At 42.6% G+C, this 24,306-nt stretch overlaps 1 protein-coding gene across 1 annotated transcript in view; it reads left to right on the top strand.

Annotated features, from left to right (window-relative positions):
• The window catches only part of AKAP6 (A-kinase anchoring protein 6), a 571,491-nt gene that overhangs the window by 20,747 nt on the left and 526,438 nt on the right, over positions 1-24,306 (top strand). The window contains exon 3 of the mRNA XM_072761386.1: positions 8,542-8,669. The gene's annotated coding sequence lies outside the window, so the exon portion shown is untranslated. The remainder of the gene's footprint in view (positions 1-8,541; positions 8,670-24,306) is intronic.

Consider the following 24,306-nt stretch of genomic DNA (forward strand, 5'->3'; position numbering starts at 1 on the left):
CCTCACATGTATTCAGAGCAAGTAAACATGAATTGTTCTTGATAATTTTTCTCAGAGGCAGATGGTGGTGACTGAGCCTGATAATAAGAGTAAGTTAGGTCTCAAGGGCTGTGCCTAAGAGAACTTAGAATATGCCTGGCTTGAGTGTGAATCTAACAGTGCTGCCATGTTCCTTCTATCTCCTCTTGCTCCTCCTGACATCTCTTTCCTCAGCTAGCCTTGCACAGACTGATGTCCCAGTGCACAGAGGCTGTCTTTGGTTTGGGCTGACCCAGACTTGACTCCTGCTACCTTTTCTGACACTCTGTCTTGAACCTAATTATTTTTAGTCCCTGAGCTGTGGAATGGGAAAGCTTTGTGTGGCTGTGTGTTATGCACTATAAACTGAGCACAAGAAGCAGTGGGGGCAGAAATCATGCCTACGTTCCAGGCAAGCTGTGCACCTTCAAGGCTGCATTCACCCAGAGTGAGGGCCTTCTACTTTAAATATAGGCTGTGGTGACCACACAGGGATGCACCTCTAGGTTTCTCATTAACTTGGATAAGATGGTCAGGCAGTAAACTCCTTTTGGTTGTTGAACCCCATACTGGGGATATTTTTCCTCTGGGGCATGGTGAAGAGAGGGTTAGGGCCTGGTGCCAGGTTGTTATACTACCCATCTGGCTACTGGAAGAAGCTTCACGGTCTGGGCTTCCTTATTCAGTGTAAAGCTGGCAGAGGAGGTATCAGGCTTCCCTTTTTACATGGCTTAGGCCTCAGAGACATTTTCTCCAACAAGTGACAGCCTCAAACTGCCAAGTGGCCAGAGCAGTTCCCAGTTTTTCTTTCCTCCATGGGCCAGCTTTTTGTGCACAGTGCCACTGACACCTTGGGCCTGGATCTAATTCTTCCCTCCCCACCCTGCCGCCTTGCCAAGTTATGCAGCTATTTCTGACCATAAAGCTATAAGAAGTTGGCTCCAGGGAAGGAATTGCTGAAAATCCAGCCCTCGGTACAGGAAAATCATGGTAAACATCACCTTGTGGTGCTGCTGATATTCTCAGTATTAAGTAATTTTATGGCTTGACTCCTTCTCCAGGGACACTTCTGTGCTAGTGCCTAAGATAGCATAGAAGCATGTGGTTTCTAGAACCAAATGCATACTTTCTTTAGTTTCTTCATTTTATTTGTTTGCCTGTTTGTTTGGCTGGTCCTCAGCATCCTTTCCACTTTTTATACTTGCCAGAACTTGCCAGATAATTCCTTCAGAGAAGCTTGGGAAATGACAGAAGGAAGGAGAGGCTCATCTATAATGAGAAGAAAAGCAGCAATTATGGAAAGGATGGAGGAAGCAAGAGAAAGAAAAATCAAGCAAAAGAGACTGGGAACAAGTTCAGCCCAAGAGTTTCATGTGATTGGTAGATTTGGGTTGGAAGTCTCATTCTCAAGAATGCCTTGTGGCTAGCCACTGTCTCTGAACCCACTTAGGGACAAGGGAATGGGATTCAGGAACCTTGAGGAATCTGTCTTACAGCCAGGGTATGGGAGCTGGGGAGTCAGCCTAGCAAAGCTAAGACTTAGAATTATGGAGGCTTTGGATGAACTACTCTTCTAGTAGGCAGAGTTTACCAAGGCAGGGGGGCTGGAAGGCAACATTGATGTTTGAAATAGGGCAGGTGTTCCTTGTGTGGGAAGCTGTTTTCAGGTAGGCACTGAGAGCATTTGGAAGTCTGTATATGCCTTCCATGATTGCTGTGAAAAAATATCAACCATGGGCCCTTGGACATGGGAGAGCAGCAGTAGATAAAATTCCTAGAGAATTAAATGGGCATGGATTCCAAAATCATGAAATTTATCAAATTATCTATAAAACAGAATCTCTTGTGGCTGTTTCTACTCAGAACAGAGAAATCAAATGTAGAGATAGGACCGTCATTGGCACCATGGGAGAAATGTTGGCATTACAGTTAGGACCGAGGGAGCAGAGAGTATGTTCTTATGATTGCAGCATTTAGAGAGCAGAAAGTGGAAGTCTGTAGGTGGATGGAACTTGAGACCCACCAGAAAACCAGGTTTCCATGAGTGTGGCCATTTGGGATGCTGGGGAACCAGAGTCTGGAAGAACTTTCCTACATTGCACTCATGGTCTATTCCACATCTGTTTCAATTTTCTGTTTGCTTATGCATCTACTCCTTCTCTTTTACCCCTACCACTTTACCACTTACAGTAGACCTCTTCCATCATCAAGAGAATTCCTGCAATGCTACCTGCTGCAAGGTGTCTTTCTCACCCATTGGAAAAAACAGAGTTCCTATAATGTTGTGGGCTTTGTGCATTTCACATGCATCATCTCATTTCCTAGTTCCAGCAGTTCCATGAGGTAATTATCAAGGAGCTTTCAGGAAATATCCAAATGGAGTTTAAGATCTCTGAGTCTGACTAAAGGTGTTTTCATCTCATAGGAAGAGAGGGTACAATTGAGTTATGACCACTAATTTTTTTTGATATTTTATTTATTTATTTGAGAGAGAGAGCATGAGTGGGGAGGGGCAAAAGGAAAGGGAGAGGGACAAGCAGATTCCCTGCTGACCCAGGAGCCCCATGTGGGGCCTGATCCCAGGACCCCAAGATCATGACCTGAGCAGAAGTCAAGACACTCAACCAACTGAGCCACCCAGGCACCCTGTGCCCAGTATTTTTAAATGCTATTGAGAAGATCCTGCAAACTCTTCTTTCACTAAGGGAAAATAAGTAACAGATACTTTGTTTAGGGTTTTTTTAGGTAAGCAAATATGTCTGGAGTCAAGTTTGAATCAAGGAGTAGCAAGTCAGGGAGTGTTGGTACCTTTCTGGGCAGGTGTAATAAATCGACATTCTTTGCCAAGGAGGATCAAGGGTTGAAATTGTTGTATTGTTGAATCCCCTGAACACAGTCTGGTTTAGGAGAGACATGGAAGGCTGAGTAATTGATTTCACAGTAGTGAACCTGAGCTGGTCAATTTGTAGCAAGCTTAGTTATTCAAACTCTATTTTCCAGCTAAAAACAGATGGACCCTTTGATCTGAGATGTTTTGCTGTGCTCAGAGAGCTCACAGTCAAAGCACAGTTAGGTACCATGAGCAGAGACAGTTTTCGTTTGCCAGAATTCATCCTAATGAAGTTATGTAATCCAGAGCATCTGATTCAATGAAGGATGGGGCAGTGAGGCAGCATAGCGACCCAGGGAACTTCTGTTAGGGGTGTTAGGAGATAAGTAGTGGAACATGGGAATAGGAGATAAAATGAACGTTTGATACCATTCATGTGGAGCTGATGGGAGAAAGTTTCCCTGACCAAAGGATAAAACCATAGAGTTTGAGGGATACGTAGAACTTAAGCAAATGAGCCCCTCATTGTACAGATGAGAGACTGAGGTCCTAAGAGGTTTTCCAAGGCCATACTGCTGGGAACAGTTAGAATGGGATTCCAATCCATGTCTTCAGACTCTAACTGCACACTATGTGGAGTTGAGTTTATTTTTTTGCGGTTCCTAATTTAGTCCTGCATCTGATATGGCCAGATGAGTCTCTTGCTTCCTTTTATGAAGACAGAGTCAATAGATATGCTATCATTTCCTTATTAGTAATGGTGCCTGAAGCTCATAAGAAGTTAACACACCAGGTAATAAACTCCCACTTGTGGTCTGAGAGAAAGGTTGAAAAAATTTACATCAAAAGATATCAGAATCCCAGACTCATTAATGGATCCAGTTCTTACTAACATCCCTTTTTCCTCCTACTTGTCTTTATTTTTGTGATGGTTTTGGGCTTCCTGAAGTGAATGATGATTTATCTTGAACAAAATAGAATTTGTTCTTGAATCCTGCTGGTATAAACACTACACTAAATAAAAAGAAATAGATACAAGTCCCAAGGAAAAATCAGACTCCCTGCTTAAAAAGCAAGCACATAGTTCAGTTATTTCTTTCTTGAAGATAAGAAAAATGCACAAGACTAAAAGGCCATCATCTCCTTGCCCATGTGTAGGACTTCATTCAAGCTATGTGGATTTATTTATTTATAGTAAGATAGGGCTTTTTTCCTCCCTTGCTTCTTTTTTCTCTTCTTATCATTCATTCTTGGGGAGGTCTCTGATAAGTCAGGAAGAAAGGTAGAGACTTTGTCAGCACAGAAGTATATTAAAGTCAGACTATGAAAGCTGATGAATATTAGCGAGGAAAGGTGCATTGGCAATGGTGTCCCTGAGACTCTGAAGGAATGAAAATAATCTGGACTCACAGGACACAGAGAAGCTGATGCATCCCCCTTCGACTCCCCCCCCCCCCCCCCGCCCCACCAGGGTTGAGACAGGACACTTGAGGGACACAGAGGGATGGAAGGAACAACAGAGACATAGGTGAGAGAGAAAAGGGAGACCAGAGAGCAAAGGGCCTCACAAAGTTGACCAAAGACAGGTTCTGCAAGGACTGAGGAGTTACTGACAGAAAAAGTGTGTGTTTGTGCTCATCCAATCAGTGGAAAACATTCATTTTGGTGACTGTATACTTAAAGGAAAGTAGAATCTGCTGTCCAGACAGATACCTTTTTGCAAGTGGAAGGGGGCATTACTGATTCTGCTGATCCAAGTGGAGACTGGGACTATCAGGCAAGTCTGGACATATGGTCACAGAATGTATGTATCTATAAGCCCTCCTGATATCATGGACATAACTAAGAGGTTAGACTTAACTGAATCACAGTTATTCAGCACTGATAGGTCCAGTGCTGTGCTTGGCGCTGAGGATGCAAACTGAGCTCTTCTGTTTCTATCCCACATGAGTTGTTGTTTCTGTAGCCAGGACTCTCATGACATTACAGAGCGAGGCCAAACCTTCACAGTCCAGTTCCCCAGTTATGATGCTTCTTAGCAGGGATGGTGTATGTGGCTTCCACCTGGTCTTGCCTGCGTGGTGGTGGCTGCACACCCTGAAGCATGAGTCAGAGTGGTGTCATTTCGTTCTGCTTCTGCCCCACATATGCTGGTTTTAATCAAATGAGTGCCTAATCCTGTAGTGAATTTTATTAAGCCCTTTGCCCTTCCCCATTCCATCTGTTACATGTCTCATTCTCTATCCTCCAAATGGAATAAGCTGTATTTTTTCTCAGACTGTTTTCCTTCCGTGTCTGATGTCTTTCAGAAATAGGCCTGTAGTCAAGAATTGCAATCAAGCTGAAGTGGGTCTGACTGAGGATTTGTAGTATCCTGACTTATTTTGTCTAATGCAATACTTCTCTTATCAGCAAAGCCTCTGGTTTTGATGGCATTTAATACGGTGTGCTGGGGAGCTCTGCAGTTGGTTTCACAGACCTTCCTGCTAGGCCTGCAATTACTGTCTCTGCAGGCTGGAAAAGACCCTGGGGGGAACCAGTTATGTGGCATCCTCATGGATCTGTAGGTCTGTGCAGCAGAGCCCAAATACCTGCGGGCAGATACATCCTAACCTGGCCTCTGTGGGCCTTTCTAATTTTTTTGATTTATTTGGCTATTTACTATTTTATTGACCATATCTCCTCACACATCAAAACTAGTTTAACTTGAAAATAGGCTTCAGGGCCTGTGTCTTGGGAATAGCAAAAGAACATAAATGAATCTTGCCCAAGAAGCATATTTCTGCTGATTGCTCCTTGGCTGGTATGATAAAGTTTTAGTCTAGAAGAATGAAAAACACTTAGAAGGTGCAGATGGTAGGACCAGTTACAAATTTCATTCTCTTTGAGCAAGCACAACCCTAGACACCTGGGTTCTGTCCCTCTTTTGTATTATTTACTTCATGTATGTGTCAATTTCCTTATTTTTAAGTTCCTGTGAGGGGAAGCTTCCTGTGCCTCTCATCTTTCAAGCCCTTCTTCACCCTACCTACTACACCCTAACGCTAAACCCATCGTTCTCCATGGAGGAGGTAATTGGTAAATGTTTCTGAACTCAGTATCTTTGGCCTGCAAACCATAATTTCCTCATTTGATGCTGTCTGAAAGACTTACTGACAGGTTCTTAGAGGGAATGCAGGGGTTAACAGCCATGCCAAAGGTGTGGCAAGTATGAAAGTCACTCTATGTACAGTTCTGTGGGAGGTTTTGCTACCATAGCGGCTGAATCTTCACGCTTCTAAGGATGCAGGTGAAACATAGGGTTGATACCATATCCAATCTTTTGACTCTCTTGCTTCCAACTGTTGCTGTTCAACATACACTCACAAACCTCCTTTGTGATACGTGGGAGGAAAGGTATCTTAACCTAGGAACACTCAGCTAAACTAAAGTCCAGGGCCTCCCTTGAAAGAAGCGCCCAGAATCCTTAATTGCTTCCCAAACCAGATTCAACTAGAATATGCCGTACCTTGAAATAGATGGGAATCAAATCAACCTAAAAAAACCAAAGGAGTAAGACATAGGGACAAATGGCCACTTGATTCTCTGTATCCTATTCCTTAGTTTTTAGTGTTTAAACCCAGCTGTAGCATGCTCTCTACCCTATTTGACACTTTCATGTTGCTTCTCTCTATTAATAGTCATTGGACTGGGATGATAATGCTTTATTACTACTCTGGGTAAAACTCTGATTGCCAAGAATTGTATTTTTATATTTGAGAACAGTTCAAATTTCTGCCTCACTGAGAGTAGATAGGTGGGTCAGAATTGGCCATTATGAACAGATGATGAAAGTTCAAGGCATAGGAAACTTCATATGAGTTTCCAAGTAGAGAAAGTGTGTTATAATAACTTTCTCTGTTTATAAAGTAGTTTCCTTCTTGTTCAGAGCTGAGTGGTGAGAAACATGAGAAAGTGTATTCCATTTATGTTATGATAGCTATGACTTTAGAAGGCATAGAGGTGTACATGGGCCAGCTATATGGGGACATGCAGCACATGCTCTGTACAAAGTCTGCCTCTAGTCAGGAGGAAGGGGTGATGTTTTGTCATTTGCCCAGTAATATGACGCTTTCTAGTCACCTGCCAAGAAAAGAGAACACTATCACCAAGATCATGTCTCCTTTATGAAATCACATTCCTAACTCAACAAAGACATAAAATATAGTCTTTTGATTCTAGATAGGTGTTCTTTGCCTAGCTCCATTGTTTTTGCTCTATTCCTGTGGCCAGGGCCAATCAGAAATGCTGGGTATTAAATTTCTTCAAGGTGAATCCTCCCTCTACCCCTTTTCTGAGCCCCACTCTTTTAAACTTAAAAATCCAACACCCCACATAGCTACTAAATGCAGGGTTTCTGGCTCCTGGGAATATTGGGTGATCAAGACCAGATGGAATAACTTAAGCAACAGCTGAAAAAGCCAACAGAGTTTTGTAATCTAGCCATTAACAACCCGTTGGGGCTTCTTTGAGGTATAGAGCTAGGGAGAAGGTATGTCGGCCCTGGCTTGGTAGAGAAGGGGTTGAAACATTCTGTTGAAAGTGAATATAGGCACAAACCAGTTGTGTCAGGGACAGATAGTTTCTTTGTGTGGCTTGAATTTAAGTTTGAGGAAGACTTCAGAAACTTGAACTTTTAAACTCAGGTTTAAGAGGAGCAATGAAATTGCAAATTCCATAGGCATGGGATATGTCTTACATAGTAAGTGTCTTTGCAGCTGGTAAGGTATTGTTTTACCTTTGGTGGGCACTCAATAAATGTTCATTGAATTGGATTGAATTTTCCAAAGATAAGGATGAAGTTGGTGGAAAGCCCCAATTTGGGTATTTTTCAGTCTGTTTTCCCTATATAATTCTGTGATTCCAGGAAGGCTAGGAGGCAAGAGAGACATCAAGTTTGAAGATCAGAGAGATTCACTGTGGCTGTTATATTACATGAAACATGAAGGAATTCTGGTGAGAGATGAGGCTGGAAAAGTAAATGGGAGACAAGTCATGTAGAGTCTCTTCAGTTGGTTAAGGCAATTGGACTTCATCCTAAAAGCAGAGTGGAGCCACAGAAGGATTTTTAGTGAGGGGTATGAAATCCTTAGATACATATTTGAAAGATCCATGGGTATAGCATAAACAATGGATTGGAAGCGGTCAAGTAGGGACAGGAGAACCAGTTGGTAGACATCTCAAATTTAGATGATGCTTTTAACCTGTACTAGGCTTGTAGCAGTGAGAGTGGGGAAACATGGATGGATTCAAGACAGGGAACTGACAGTTCTTGAAATTGATTGGATGTGAGGGACCTTGGGTGAGGAGGAGCTAAGAGTAAGGGCAGATTCCAAGGTCTCTGATTTGGGCCATGTTAGAAGGTGGTGCCATCAATATGACAGAGAACAGCACAAAAGAGAAGGGTATTGGGAGGTGATAGAAAAGGTGATGAATTCAGTTTTTTACATGTGGAGTCAGAGGAGTTTGTGGGACGTCCTAGAGATGTGTAGTTGGCAGTTGGATGAATGGGAGACAGCAAAAGAGAGCACGAGTGGTAGGGGCAGAGGCAGAGGGAGAAGCAGAGGCCCCACTGAGTAGGGAGCTTATCCAGCCACTACTGTGTGAATGATATAGCCCAAGGTCATTGGTCTGTTTTGTTTAAACATATCTAGGTTCTGCTCTCTCTGAGGACTTTACCTATGCCAGAGAGGATGAGAAGAAATCCCCATCACACACTGTACAGCTGCGCTAAAAGTAGCCAGTGGGGAAGTTGACCTATAAATACTGTGAGCACATTAAGGTAAGTACATTTTAAAAAGTCCTGTCTTTTGGCTATGTTCTAATGTGATGATTGGTGGAAGTGGAACTGAAGAGTGACAGGGAAATATTAATGGAAGGTAACACACAGTCCTTTGGTCGTATAAAGAGCAATGGGCTATATCTGTTCCCAGAGGGAAAGTTTGATGAATAACAATCTCGATATACATTTTAAACATTCTGACAATGATGTAATGGGTGCTACTTTTACTCTTTGGATAGCCCGTTCTCTTTTGCTCTGGCTGGATCTACTACTTCAAGTCTGTTTAGAGGGCCACCTAAGGGTACAATGGCAGAAGAATCATGACTCCTATATTCCTATTATAGACTGTGGGTGCTGCAAAAGGCTGCTATAAGAAGCTGTAGGTGGGTGCTATAACATCAGGGACTGCTTTTCCTGCAGAGGAAAGAGCAAATCCAAGGTCTCAAGAAGGCGTGCTTTCCCCAAACATTGCACCCCCGGGTTGCTGATTAAGAGCTGATGATTCACATTTTAGAGGCCCCTCACCAGAACCCCCATCCTAACAGTCAAGCTTGAACTTTGCTAAGAAAACATTTTTGCTCTTTTTAGTCTTAGCAGCACTGGCATCTAAAGACAGACTCTGTGGGAAGGCAGGACCTTCGTTACCTCCTCTCCAAGCTGTTGCAGGAATTTCAGATCTCTGCTTGCCAAAGCACTTTTATGGAGCTTAGTGGTTTTTGTTTTTTGTTTTGTTTTGGGTGGGGGGAGGGAGTGCCTTTGGTGACTCACTCCCCTTCCTTTTCTGCTCCTCGATTTTTTCCTCCTAACTGCGGAGTCTGGATTGGGGGATCCTTGAGGTCCCCCAGGTCTAGTTTGGGTCTCCCTTAGTGGGCCCCAACAGCAGAGAGCTTGTCCTCAGCCAGGCCCTTCCCTGCTGGGTTCAACTGGCTCTAGAGGACTGCTCTATACTCGGACAAGGCAAGTCATGGTGGTATGTCAGTCTGTAGAAAGGGAGCTTGTTTTGAGCGGGAACACATGGGAAGAGGCTTTTACAGTGAGAAAGCACGTACCCTTTTGGGTGCTGAGAGGAAGATAAAGGGATCCAGAAATCAGAATGGTTAGTTGCTGCCTGGCCCTGCTGGTCTTTTGCCTGATTCCTTGGCCTTGCAACTTTGTGTTCACCTGTGTGAAGAGGCTCCGGTTTACAGAAAGGGTATCTGAAGCAGACAAACCTAGCTCTGTTCCTTGGCCAGTTTGTGACTGAGTGAATCGTTGTACTTTCTACACCTCATTTTCTTTAACTGTTAAATGAGGATGTCTTATAGGCCTGCCATGAAGAGTAAATGACATAGCAAATACATAAAACAACAGTAGAGAGTCTGGCTTGTGTGTGTGTGGGGGGGTGGGGGAGGAGCGTGTCCCTCTCTTCTTCCCAGTATTTTTACATGGGAAAATGTACTCCTCCTCCTTATTTTTACCTTTTTTACCTTTGCTCACATTCTTCCCCGTCCTGGATCATTCCGTCCAAATTCAGCTCCCTCGCAGTGCTCAGGGAGGTCCTCCTGTCTGTTACAGTGCTTTTGCTGTCCCAAGTGGCAACACCTGGCTTCCCATTCTGGTAACTACCTTCTTTTTTTAACATTGTTTTGCTGCTTCTGCCCACCTAGACTGCTGCCCTCTGAGGGAAGGAATCGGTCAAACACTAGTTACCTTTTAACAATACCTGGTAAGAGGTGCATAGAAGAGGCCTAAGCAATATTTGAATGAATGAATGCAGAAAGTTACAGGGAAAATGAGGGGGCAGTGTGTGCTGTGGTTAAGGCCTGAATAACTTAATTGCCTGCCTGGATTTGAATCCTGGTGCTATCAATTATGAACTTTGAAACTTTGAGAATTGTTCAATCTCACTGTTCCTCAGTTTTCTCATCTGCATAATAATGGCAGTGGTAGAACTACTACCTCTCTCCTAGATTTGTTGTGAAGATTAAATAAGTTAGATTTGAAGTGTGGTTAGGTCGGGGCCTGGCACACGATGCTATGTAAGGACCCACCATTATTTTAAAGAACATGGGTTTAGGATTAGACAAACCTGAGTTCAGAGCCTGCTCTATTGCTTACTGATTATGTGTCATTGGACAGAAGCTATTCAGTTTCTTTGTGCTCTAATTTTCTTATCTGCAAAATAGGGAGCATACATCTGTCTTATAACTTGTGAAGACAAAATTGAGATAAGAGCCTAGAACACAGTATGTGCTTGATAACTGGTTGGTTACTAGAAGCCTGCTCCAGTGTGACTGCATGAAAAATCATTGTAAATCATTACAATCATAAATCATTAAACACCATTTAGGAAATCAAAGACTGGGGTTTGCCCTGACTGGGAATGATTGAGAGAAGAGTGGAAACAGGGGTTGTGGGTATATTGCAGGAGGTGTTAGGGAAGTCACTTTGTGCCAGTTGCTAGGCTGTATCACCAAAATCCTGTCCAAATTAGGTCATTAGAAATACATTTGGAAGGAGCTAGAGACTTTTGCCCATGTGAAATTCCAACACAGGTCCATGCAAGTCACCTTTCTGTGTATCTTTGATTATGTAAGGTGTTTCTTATGTTTTGTCCTTACATAGCCAGCTGTGTTATTGTCATGGTGACGCTATAGGTGTGAGTGAATGAGATGTGCCATCCTCTGCCAGCCAAGCGGTTCTGTGATTCTCGGTTTCTGAGAAGGTGAAATTTCCAGCTCAGAACTTGTGTATCTGAAGGGTGCCACTTGGCACCCTTCTTCTGAAGCCAAGTTGGGACTGAGTGAGACCTAATCTCTAGGGTTCAGTGTATTGATAACTCTCTACCAAGATCTCATTTGTTGTTGAGTGATGTTTTAGGCCCCAACAGGATCTATGTCCCCTTGACTTCTGCCAGCACTAAGGGGCTGACTGCTCTCTAACGTTGTGGGGGTAGAGGGGATCTGAGTGGTTTCTGTCAGGAGCCTCACTAGGTTCATTGGCCTTGCAGGGAGGACTGGGGGTGGGAGGGGGGAAAGCAAAGGAGAGGCAGGCAGGGTGGCCTTGACTCTTTTCCCAGGTGTCTTTGCTGTGTTTGAACCACAGGACTAGGGATTTAAACTTCTCCACCATATGGATCTGCATTTAGATTGCGTGATGCAACCTTCTCACATCCCTTTCCTCTCTCTATCTTTCTGCTGCCTCTTCGTTTGAATTTAATGCCAAGTTCTGCAATGCAATAAGGTCTTTGGAAAAGAGATGTAATATATTTCTACCTCGAATTATGAATTTGTTGCATATTTGGAGTCTCATCTCACCACCTCATCAGCATCCTGTGGCTTCGTGAGTAGTGTTGGCAGTTGGTTTCAAATATCAAAATAAAAGCACCTACTTTCTTTTTTCATTACCACAAAGTTCTTTATGATTATAGCCTTATTTTCACTATATTCAGATGGGAGAACTCTTGATTAACTTCATTTTGCAGAATAAAATTCAGATATGGGAAAGCTCAAAAAAGGCAATTAATTACATTCAGGTGATGGGCCTGGCTACACCAGTTCATTAGTATCAACCTGGCTGTGCACTTGAGTTTTAAGAAGTATGATGCCCCGGTCTCACCTAAGCTAATGACAACTGGCAGTCCATTAAGGAGGTGTGACGGCAAGGACATTTTAGTCTTTTCAGATGAATCTACTGGGTAAATATGGTTGAGATTGCTGCCAAATTTACTAAGAAGGCAAGATGTCATTCTCACTGTTGAAATTAGGAAATTATGGGAATGGCTGTAAAACACATTTCAAAAAAATATACCTGATAATGTTAAATTAAAACTTGTTTTTGCTCTTCTTTTCAAACCAATGAGCATTTTGTTTATGAAGGTTTTTGGATAGCAACAGGTAAAAGGGTTTGTCTTTATGTTTTTCATTTTAAAGATTAAAGCTTCAGGGTATTAGGACTAGAAATGCTCATGATTTGTTTCATCAGAACCTTATTGAATATATTGGTGTGTCCTGTGCTAACCCCCTTGCGTGCTGTGTTGGCAGACTACTGTGCTAACCTTAGTGATTTCCAATGAGGTCGAGCAGAGTCCCCCCAGGGGACTATTCAGAGTCACATTCCCAGAGTAAGCCTTTTTCAAACTATACCCCATATCACATCCCCCAGGCTCCCCATTCTAAGGGTCTTAGTTAAGTACTACTACAGTAGTCAGCCTTGGTAATTGATGGGAATGAGAGCAGACATTAGGTTGAGATCCACTTTTCTTAAAAATTTCTGTGACACTATATAAGGTATGGTATATTTTACCCTTGATTTTAGAGATTTATGTGGAAATGTCAGGGTAGCTGTTACAAAAAAGCTGGGATTGGAACATTTTTGCATTTTGTCTGAAAGTTTGATGTATCTGTAGTTGGGATTCTGTCCCTTTTAGGAATAGAGTTTAGAGCAAAAAGGAAACCATTCTGTGTAAGATTTGCCCTAAAATGGCACCTCAGACTGGCCAAGTCCCTCTTGAACCACTTTGAGATTCTTCAAGTTTCTAGCTTGGCTGGATTGTTTTTGGAGCCAAAGAGACTTCTAATCATTAGCATTGGTGAGTTGTTGCTCATTAGCATTTGTGTGAACCAACAAAGGGTGTGAAACCCTAGCTTGCGGTGGGGGGAGGGTGAGAAGGATTGTTTCTCCTTGGATTAATACCAGAGTTATTTCCCTTGGTGCAGATCCATTCTTCTCTGTGTGGGAACGTTTAATGTTCATACTGTTAGGTGTGAGTCTCATTCAGAGAACTTATATTAACTACATATTTTTCTCAGCTTATATTAAAAAACCCACAAACCCAACAAAATACTCTTTGTCATGATGGTTTGCTCGGAAATTTGAAAAGGCATTCTGCTGTATGAGAGTTTTCCTGTGGTGCAAGTCCACCGTCATTCAAGCAAAGAGTTAACTGAGGCCAGAGACGCTTCTCTGGCAGCCTGCAGGCTTTGTGCAGGAGCCAAGTTGGGGGCTGGGAGAGGCTGATATTCATTTGTTTGTGTATGAAACTTTCATTCTCAAAGTCTTAGACATCACATACCAGGAAAGATGATTGTGAAAAGCAGGGACAAACTCAAGTGTTTCCTGGCTGTTCTGGTTGCCTCTGACACATTTAAATCTGCCTGACAGTGTTCCCCACTTGGTTGTATAAACAGGCTTTTCTTCTCCAGTGGTTAGTGGGGGTTAATTATTAATGTCCAGCAGTTGTCATAAATCCTGTTATGTGAGCCCGTGTGTTACATGAGTCATGGAGTACAACCTTTAGTTTGCACATCTTCAGCCCTCCCTCTCCGTTGCACCATATGTAAGCTTTACCCCTGGAGTTATGTAGCTTCAGGTGATGGAATGGGCTTCGATTCTGAGAAGCTTTGTGGAAGGGTTGTGCAAGAGGCCTAACTAGAAAAGTCTCCCAGGACCCTGGAAGCTCCGGTCACTTCCTTCTTCTCCTTGTGGCAAGCTCCTGGGGTCTGAATATGGCAACAGCACCCCCTAGTGTGTGACAGGGCGAGGATGGGCTCCTGGTTAACGCGATGAGGAAGGAAGGGCTCTGTCTTCGCAGTGAGCTGTGGGAAATTGGCGGCTTGCATTCATTTAACTCTACGGCTGAGCCTACATGTGCAACAGCCGCATGTCTTCTAGGTTTTGATAGCTGAGAAAGGAAGATAGAGACAGCAGGAAGATAGGGATTTAGATTATCTTACAAAGACATGAAAGCTAAGGAGAGCCCCCAGGAGTGTATCAGGAGGTCACTAGGGAAGGGAGCTATTCCTAAGAACAACTTGCCATTCTCCCAAAGAATTCAAAGCTTGGCCTCCTGCGTGGAGAGGAGGATGGATAGGGCCTGGCCACAAAGGCTTTCCATTGCGGACTGACACTGGGCCTGCAGAGGGGCCAAAGCTGCCTCTTAGAGTAAAACTGAAATTCCAAGTCCTCCAAGCAGCCGCTTAACGGCTACTTACTAGTGTATAAATATGATCGATGGGTGTTACCTGACAACAGAGTTTTGGTCAAAGAAACTAGACTTAAGTACAGGGAGTGACCGGAGGGTAGAGATGGATTACAGAGAGAAGGGAAAAGGGATGCTTCCTTCATTTTGTTCATCTAACAAATATTTATTGTGGGGCTGCTATTCAGTGTCGGTTTCTGTTGTAGGTATTAGGGGTACAGATGGGAATAAAACAGAGTCCCTGCCCTCTTGAAGCTTATATTCTTTACATTTGCCAAGAGGCAGGTTACCACAGCTCAGTTCTCTATGCTGACATTTTAAAATGTGATTTCTTTCCAGGCAGAATGTGTTTTGAGAACATGGAAAGTATCTACTCCTCAAAATCGTGTCTGCTCCAACCAGTTTTTTCTGAAAACTCTAGCTCGAACCCCTTGTTCATTAAAGATGTGTTTTCTGAGAGAACTAACAACGAATCCAGTTGCCTTGGCCCTGTGCTTATTGTCTGGTGAAAATGAACAACATAACAAGACTCGGAGGGCCGAGGATACTGAGGGTAGATTTGTAACTCTGGCAAAGTGTAGTCTTGGGGAGTTCGTTTTTCAGGGCCAGGGTTTCCTCATCTGTAGCAGCAGCCACATTCATTCCTGTGTCAGATCCTTTCAGCTCTCTACTTTGCACGGCAGACAGCATCTGGGAGAGCACAGAGCATGAGCACCCCTGAGAACACTGGATAATCATTTGAGGGTAGGAGCAGGACCAGATTAGACACTGAAAAAAAAAGAGGGGGAGTGTGGAGAAGGAGTGTGGTTTGACAATCAAATTTGGGCTATTTAAAGAATGTTTCTGGGGCATTTATTCCTGGGTCCAATTTCTGACTAGAAAATGTCTAAAAGGGAGGGTGGTGGTTGTGGATGTGGTTGTTGCAGATTTGGGGGGAGGTGCAATTACTTATACTTTTATAGGTCAGTTAAGTTTTGAAAATTATCTACAGAACTCCTGGTCATCGATTGTATACCTGAGCTGTAGCTGCTGCTGTAAAGAGCTTTGTGGGGTGGATTTTCTTATTTCATAGTGTTTTCCCTTTAACTCTCCTGTTCAGGATAGAAGTCAAGTTCCATAGGCTGATAGTCTTTGAATCCTAGAGAGCAAGTGACCTACTTACTTACTATTGTGTCTGAAATATTCAATTAGAGTGCATTTCAGGAAATACTTTTTCAGCTTGAAATATGATTTCACTTTTGTGAAAACAGACTGCAGTAGAGAGATACCTTTTGGTTTTCTTGGCTATTCTCCTGACCTACTACTGTATGGTAACTAGACACTTAGGTGCCTTCTCTCCTTGGAACAAGGCAACGTAAAGGCCACTGGCTTCTTTAGAAATGATAATACATAAGTATTATCTACCTTTATAAAGACATGTGATGAAGATTAATGAAAACTTTGATAGGGTTCAGAAACTTTTAAAAAAATGTGCGAGTTAATGTGCTGGGCTTTCTAACAGCTAGAACATGTTGATCCTGGTGTTTGGAGTTTTTTGGTTAGGCTTTCCTGACTTTGTGGTCCTTCTCTTTGTGAAGAATTTCAGCCTCTCGGTGAAGAGCAAAGCACTGTGTAAACAGGATTCAGGGATGGAATGTGGGTGGGGCTTTTTGTTTGCAAAATTTCCTCTTTCACAAGGCCAACTTTTAAAGAAATAAGACCAGGGACCTAATGAAAGGCAGAAACCTTGGGTGGCTCTGGAGTTTTCGATGTGTGTGTTCTGCCCTCTGCTGGAAAAGGATCACCAAGCTGGGAAAGCTGACGGGCAAAGCTAGGGAGTCTGTGCATTCCTGCCCCCTCCATCTCTTTCCCAGGGCTGGGCAAAGAACAGCAAAGCTCATGAAATGCCATGATGCACTTGGATTTCTGATGGATGACCTTCATTCACAAGGTCCTACAGGGATTTCCTCACCAGTTGCTGAGGTTGGGGCCGGCTGCCTCAGTCTCAGACTGCTGTGGGAGCCTGTATCACAGCATCCTCTGGCCTCATTCCTCGGGATACAGGGTGTGTTGACTAGGCTTGCCTTGAGGTTCTTTTCGCTGGCTTTAAGTGAAAACAAAACAAAATTTTAGATCCAACATAGGGGCCAGGGTGGCTTGTTTCGTTGTGATGTCAGTACAAGAGGGCCAACTGACCTACTGAGGAAAGGAATGCCCTTTTTTCCTGAGGTTATAATCTCTTTACTTTCCAGTGCCAAAAGCCCTTTTACAAAATGATGGTAATAGTTGAGGGTTATCACCTTAAGCATATATTTGCTCACCAAAAGAAAAAGCAACTGTAGGTCAGTTCCCTAATTCTTTAAAGACATTTTCTTGTCTATGAAATCCCAACGCCTGGGCAAATGTGGTTTTGCTATTCCCTGTGGTCTCACCTTTCCCTTCATGTGACAGTTTAAGTGGAAAAGTGGGGTCAACAATCCTCAATTATAACTTCCATATTATCCCTGGCAAATTCTCCATGGATTTTTCCATGCCGTGACCCACATAGAAACGCAAAAATAATAGTGTGGTAGAATGAGGATAGTGTCTCTTCATTAACTGGGTCGCTACTTTATAGATGAATTTTTGTCTGTAGTGAATGCTTGGCCTGGTTTCACACCCCTTTGGATCATTTTCTTTCTCTGGAGTTCTGGATGGAATGTGACCTTCCTGGCTGGATATGTATATGGAACTCCCATTGGGAACACTTAGATTTTTGGCAGTCAGACCTTCCAGGCAACTGGGACAGGATGTGGAGGTCTAGCCTCCGTTTCTTATAGTATCTCAGAGGCATACAATACTTTTGATAGATTTTTAAATGGGACTATGACATTTTATATCTATGATTAGTTAAAAGAGTCTAGTAACTGAAGTAATGGAATTGGTTTTCTTTTTCATTAAAGGTTATAATTACAGAAAAGTAAATTTTTTCCCAAATGTTTTAAAAGTTTTAATTCAAATAAAATGATAAAGCTTAAGGAAAACAAAGTGGAGCTACTCTGATTGAGGCAGGCTTGGTACATGCCTCTGTGGGATCTGAATTGAAAATTGCTAGTGTAGAAAAACTGAATTGAAATTTATTTTTGAGAAGATATTTTAAGAGGGCAGATAGTTGAGATCTGAGTAAGTGGAGGCCGACAAAATCAGTTTGTACTTAGGCCAGAACACGTGGTATCTTCACTGGAAATAGATGTTCCCAGAGAATAAACTTTTTTGTATATTTATCTGTTGATAACAACTGCTTCTGAACGAGCAAGGGCATTCTGGATTGCAAGTTGTGAGTTTCATTTGGACACACACAGAGACTTATGAACTAAGGGCCATGTGAAGAAGGTGGAAAAATCCTCTCCAGTTAAATTATCATGGTCCAGATTGTTAGAAATATATCCAAGAAGTGATTTCATAAAACTTTGGAAACTTGGCTGAAAACACTGGCAGATCTGTATCATCTGGTAAATATTTAGGACTTTGTGTATTTTATCTTCAAGGAAACGCAGTACACTGTAGAAATTACTTTCTTCACCAAAAACAACAAAACACTGCAAGACTGCTAGCTTTTGAATGAGAATTTTGGTAAGAGAATAATAAGTTTTTTTCCTGGGGGGTGGGGGGATGAGGTCTTACTTCTGATATAATTAGTTCACTTAAAATTCTCATCTGGACATATGGTAGCTTCATTTTTCATTGTCTGGTAGGATTTTTTGCTTTTTTGTTTGCTTATTTGTTTTCTTGACTGGGACCCCTGGATGGCTCAGCGGTTGAGCGTCTGCCTTTGGCCCAGGGCGTGATCCTGGAGACCTGGGATCGAGTCCCACATCAGGCTCCCTATGTGGGGCCTGCTTCTCCCTCTGCCTCTGTCTCTGCCTCTCTCTCTCTGTCTCTGTGTCTCTCATGAATAAATAAATAAATAAATCTTAAAAAAAATTTGTAAGAATTTCAGATTTCATCATTATCTACATCTTAAAATCTCAATATGTAACTGAATGGTAGTTGAAAATATGAATTCTCCTATGTCTTAGGAGACTTAGAAAGCAAAATGTTGGAGTTCAGAGGAAGAATACTCCCAAAAGAGAGCAATCAAACATCAAGGCCCTGTCCTGGTTTCCTCAAGTCATAAGGGTCTTGGGGTGTCTGGGTGGCTCAGTAAGTTAAGCATCTGACTCTTGATTTCAGCTTGGGTCATGATCTCAGGGTCATGAGTTTGAGCCCCATGTTGGGTTGGGCAAGGAGCCTGCTTATGATTCTCTCTCTTCCTCTCCTTATGCCCCTCCCTGCCCAGCTCACCTCTCTTGCTCTAACCCCCCCCCAAAAAAAAACCTTCTTGTATTTCATTCTCAATGGGGTTCACACGTGTGATCTCATTTGTTTTTCAAATATACATTAATATTAATGGATATAGTAATCATACACCTGTGATTCAACTTGGGAAACAAAGATGAGGAGTTCCTTTTCCTTCCCTTTTCTGTAATTCATTTTTCTGTTGATAATTAGGATAATTAGGATATTCTGTTGATAATTTTTCTGTAATTCATTTTTCTGTTGATTATAGTCAACCACTAACTATATGCCAAGTACTTTACCTATATTATCTCATTATTTCTTGTGAGGTAGGTATTTACCTTGTTTTTTTTTTTTTTTTTCCTCAGATGGGAAATAATGACTTATAGAGATTAAAAAGCTTGCAAGGATTTATACAGTTAGTAAGTGGCAGAACTGGAACAGACCCAGCTCTGACTTCATGATCCATGTTTGAAACCATTACACCATACTACCTCTCAAGAAATATGCTACTGAGAAAGCAGCTTCCACAGGCCATTTGAACTCAGCTCTCTGTCTCTGGGCTCCCAGCCCAGTTACACTCCTTTATGTACAGCATACAGAGTAGTTAAGGAGTTGATTTAGACCTCCCAAGAAAATGTTGTGGAGAGGCAACAGGGTTCTGCTCTCTAGTTAGGGTCAGCTGTCACTGGTAAGACCATCTCTAAGATGTTTTAAAACAATAAGAGACACTGTACATGAATATAAGGTCTGTGTAAAGGCCCAGTAGACAGCAACTCAGTAATTGCTCAACCCTAAGCAGGCAAGCGGGAGGCCTCAAACTGGGCATGCCTACCCAGTATGTAGGCAGGCATCATCTCAGTCTTTATTCCCATCCCAGCCTCTTCCCCTTTCTGTTGACTTGGGCAGAATCCCAACTTTTCCTTACAAAAGATCAAAACTAAGACTTCTTGGCTGCCTAAATCAGATCGTCACTGGAGTTTGGCCGTCTCTCAGAAAAGACAGGCTGGGTTGGCCTGAACTTTCCTCCCTTGCATTCCAGGAAATTAAAACTCCACTGAAGGACCTTAAAACCAACAACTGTCTCCTTCATACCATTGTTATGGCTTTGACTCCCAAACTGTACCTGATTGCTGAGTAAATGGCAGCTTTGGGGATACTGTCCAGATTCCCCAGCTTTTAATACATTTATCTCTAGAAACCTAAACTTTCTCTTTCAGACCCTAGGCCTATATAAATTAAATTGTTTTGGGTACAGTTTATTCTAAAATAACCTTTTGGATTGCTATTTGTTTGGTGTTTTCCCAAATTTTTACTTAATTTCTAGTTAACATATAGTGTAATATTAATTTCAGGAGTAGAATTTAGTGGCTCATCACTTACATACAGCACCTCGTGCTCATCATAACAAGTACACACCTTAACGTCCATCACCCAATTACTCCTTCTCCCCGCCCACCTCCCTCCATCAACCCTTTGTTCTCTTTCATTAAGAGTATCTTATGGTTTGCTTCTCCCTCCCTGCCCCCATCCCCCCCTCACCGCTTTCAAATCCTAATAGTTATCTTTGTTATTTTGATGACTATGAAATTTCTAGAAGAAATGTTTTTGTAGGACACATGTATTTTGGATCTTGTTTGTTGCAAAATTTACTTTAAGGAAGGTGCTTTAAATGCCTGATGGTACTATTGCTTTAGAAGGAGAAAAGATATCTAAGCTCTCCATTTCTCCTTTAATTTTGGTTCTGTGAGCTAGTGAGATTTAACTTCACTTTCTCTTCTTCCTCAAAAATTCAAATATTTCAGCTACTCACAACAAAATATCACAAGTGCCTTAGGAATTTTAGAGGAGGAAGGGTGTGGTCAAAATCCTGCCTTCTAAAAAAAAAAAAAAAATCCTGCCTTCTTTCTCCTAAACACAGTCAAACAGAATCTATTTACTTTGTAATTCACCACAGAAAAGATGACCTTCATTTTAGCTGCTGCATACTAAGAATATGATTTCTGACATTCCATTCATTACAACAAAAGCCCATTATTGTAAATATCTGGCCTCACATGTTTGTTATAATGCTGTGTTTCCTCTTCTGCTTCCCAAGAGGGAAGTAGTGTCACTCATATCTGGCAAATGGAAAGAGTTAAATAGATCAACTGTGACTCATCTACCAACTCAGCCCTGGCCCCAGGCAGCAGGTAGTTCTTCTGATCTTTCACTAAACTGAGAGTTTTACAGGAAAAAGCCCTTGAGGAAGGCAGTTTAAGTGATTTGGGAATTCTGTAAGCAGCATGCAGGTAAGCCAGAGGATAATCCTTTCACACCCTAAGACTTTATAAAATAGTACTGGAACCAGATGTACAGGAGACCCCAAATTTGCAATGTCTGTAGTGCACATATTGTCTAATCATGAGCTACAGAAGTATAGTTGGTGATGTCTGCCTGTGTCTTAAACCCTGAACTAAAAGAGAATGAGAGACTCTGCACTTAGCAGGTTTTCATATGATGTTGAAGAAAACCATGTCCCTTTGCAGAGCGCACTTCCTTTTGGAAGAGAACCTCTAACCCTGCAGAGCCTAGAGTAATAAAGATAGGAAATACAAAGACCCCCTAGGGGGTCATTGGAAATGATAGTGAGTGGGGCCACTCCTGCTTCTGCTTCTTGGTTCCCAGACTCATGAGCTCTTCCTACGGAAAAATAGCACCATATAGATTTATTACCTGTCCTGCATCTTGGACAATGTCATCCCATTCATGCAGAGAATTGCTTCCAAGCTTGTATTTCAGCTATACCTTCAACTAGAACAATCCAGTATTCTATCAGGCTAGTGGCTTCTGGCTGGTGCAGTACGTGATATAACCAATGTAGTCCATGGTTATGAATCCACTCCACATGTCCTTCATTATGAAATGCATTCCTTGGTCGCGTGCCATGTTTTGTGAGATTCCATGTCTTTGGAATAGGTATACTGTGATCCCTGGATAGTGGTGCTGTTTGAGATTCTGCAGATAGTAAAGCAAACCCATCCTCAGAACATGTGTATACTCCTATTAAATCATTGATCCTGGAAAAGGTATAGTGTCAACTTGCTACCAAGTGACTAGTTGGTCTCCTTGAGGAATAGTGCCATATAGGATGCTGAACATTAGTCTCTGAGGTTGGAAATTCAGAGATGGAAGTACTAGATTGGCCCTGATAAGTTGAGGCCGATTCACATCAACTGCCAAGTAATTTCGCCTATTTAATTGTTTAGTGCCTATTCCATGGTGGATGTTTTCTGATGGGCATTAACATGTGACACAAAAATCTTCACACTTCATGGTCATAACTATTAAGTCCATTCACATGGATCTTTTTGTCTCTGATTTTCTGATATCTTTTCCTTCTAGTCTCTGATCAGCCCAATTGCCCCTCTAGCCTTTCCAGTTATTGCAGTAATTTTGTTCTTCCAGTTTCTGTGCTGCCACCTGGTCTCTATTGTTTTTGGGGCCCATCAGCCCTGTCACTATCAGCAAGTCAAGTTTTGTGACTGTCTCTGGTACAATGCACTCTGGCCTACAGAGGAGAGCCACCACTGAAGTTCTTAGTGATGCTGGTTTCTTTCTCACTAACAAATTCCTGCTGGCCTTTGTAAATGAAATCTCTCTTCACACCTCCATGAAATATAATCCTCTGGTGGGCCATTTAGCATCATAGAATGCCAAATGTGACACAGAGGTGGCTTACCACCTTGTTAGGAGTCAGCACATCCCCCATGCAGAGAGTTCCTACAGAGGGCCTCTCTGCCATAGGTAGCGCATGCCACTTTCAAGAGTGGTGCTACTTCCCTCCAGGATGCCTACTTTCCTTAGCATAGGCTATAGTCTTCTCCAGGTTTCTAGGGGCTGCACTAAGAGCAAGTTTGCTCCTTCCCTGAGGTCCTTGCCAGAGTGTTAAATCTCACATCCCAAGAAAGTGCCTCCAAGTCAATTTATTCTTGCTTATACAGTCTTGTATTATTCCTGCCTTGATTAAGCACCCTTAAAATCCAGCCATAGAGGTCCTCCTCTGGGCTGTCAGCACATGCTGACTAAGTCTTATAACTCCTCTCTTATCAGTCCTAGCTTGTCAGATTATGCTGGAATTTATCCCTAGTTACTAGTTTGACAGCCAGGGGACAAGGTGGGGCCACTCCTGAAGGTGGCCTGTGCTGCCTGTGGCTGAGAGGCCTCTGCAGTGTCTGTCTGCATGGGGCATGTGCAAACTCCTAACAAGAGTGGTGGGCCATCTCTGCAGGGGAGTCTGTAGAACCATAATCCTTAGAGACTTTAACCCAACTGACCCCCTATGGGTCCCAGGTTTTTCCAGCTAAGAGTTCTGCATAATAGACCTGTCTTGACTAAGCATTTGTTTTTGAAGCTTTGCAATTATGTAGTCCTGGGTTTGCTCCTCAGTTGTGTCTACTCTTCTAGCATGAAAGAAAAGGTCCTCTTTGTAAACCACCAAAAAGATTTTATTTTTATTTTTATTTTTATTTTATTTTATTAAAAGATTTTATTTATTTATTCATGAGAGACACAGAGAGAGGGGGAAAGAGAGAGAGAAAGAGAGGCAGAGGGAGAAGCAGGTTCCACACAGGGAGCCCAACGCAGGACTCAATCCCGGGACTCCAGGATCACACCCTGGGCTGAAGGCGGCGCTAAACTGCTGAGCCACCCAGGGATCCCCCAAGATTTTCTAATTTTTATATTTAGTCTTTATTATTAGATGCTGTCCAGTTGTCCATTATCCCTCTGCAGGGCAATACTACTTAATAATAATCGACCAATCTACTGTCCTTTTTTATGCATTGTTCCCTCCTTACCCTTCAAATGTCTCAGTCTTACCAGCAAGGGTATTCGCCTCCACTGGGATGTGTTCCCACATTTCTATCAGTAAGCTCTTTAGTAGTTTTCCAGCCCCCTTGTGCCAGGGACTATCCATGCCCTACAACCACTTGGCATGTGTTCTTCTTTGTCAGATGAGAGGTGGATGATCCAGTTCAAAAATCCTATCTTACTGCCTGCTTTCTCAACCCAGTCTAATTATGTCAGTTTATGTTCTCTGGATGTAGATACCAAGATGGAATTTGGAGTGCAAGGGACTTAAAGGGAGAGGTACTTGTGAAGGATAAAGGGTAGTGAGAGCGGGAGTATGAGGGAGAGGCTTTGGATGACACCGTCAATCTGAAACCTGTCAAAAGAGAGAGGGAAGAAAGGAGGAAAGGGTAGGAAGAACCTGAGACTCAGCATAGCTCTGAGAAGATCTCAGCAGGCAAATAAGGAACCAGAGTAAAGGCTGCACTTAGGGGCATCCTGCCCTAGCAGGAATGGCCCCACTCTAGAACCCCTGCTGTGTAATCACTGGCT

This window comes from Vulpes vulpes, chromosome 6 (genome assembly GCF_048418805.1).
Source record: "Vulpes vulpes isolate BD-2025 chromosome 6, VulVul3, whole genome shotgun sequence".
In the NCBI taxonomy this organism is placed as follows: Eukaryota; Metazoa; Chordata; class Mammalia; order Carnivora; family Canidae; genus Vulpes; species Vulpes vulpes.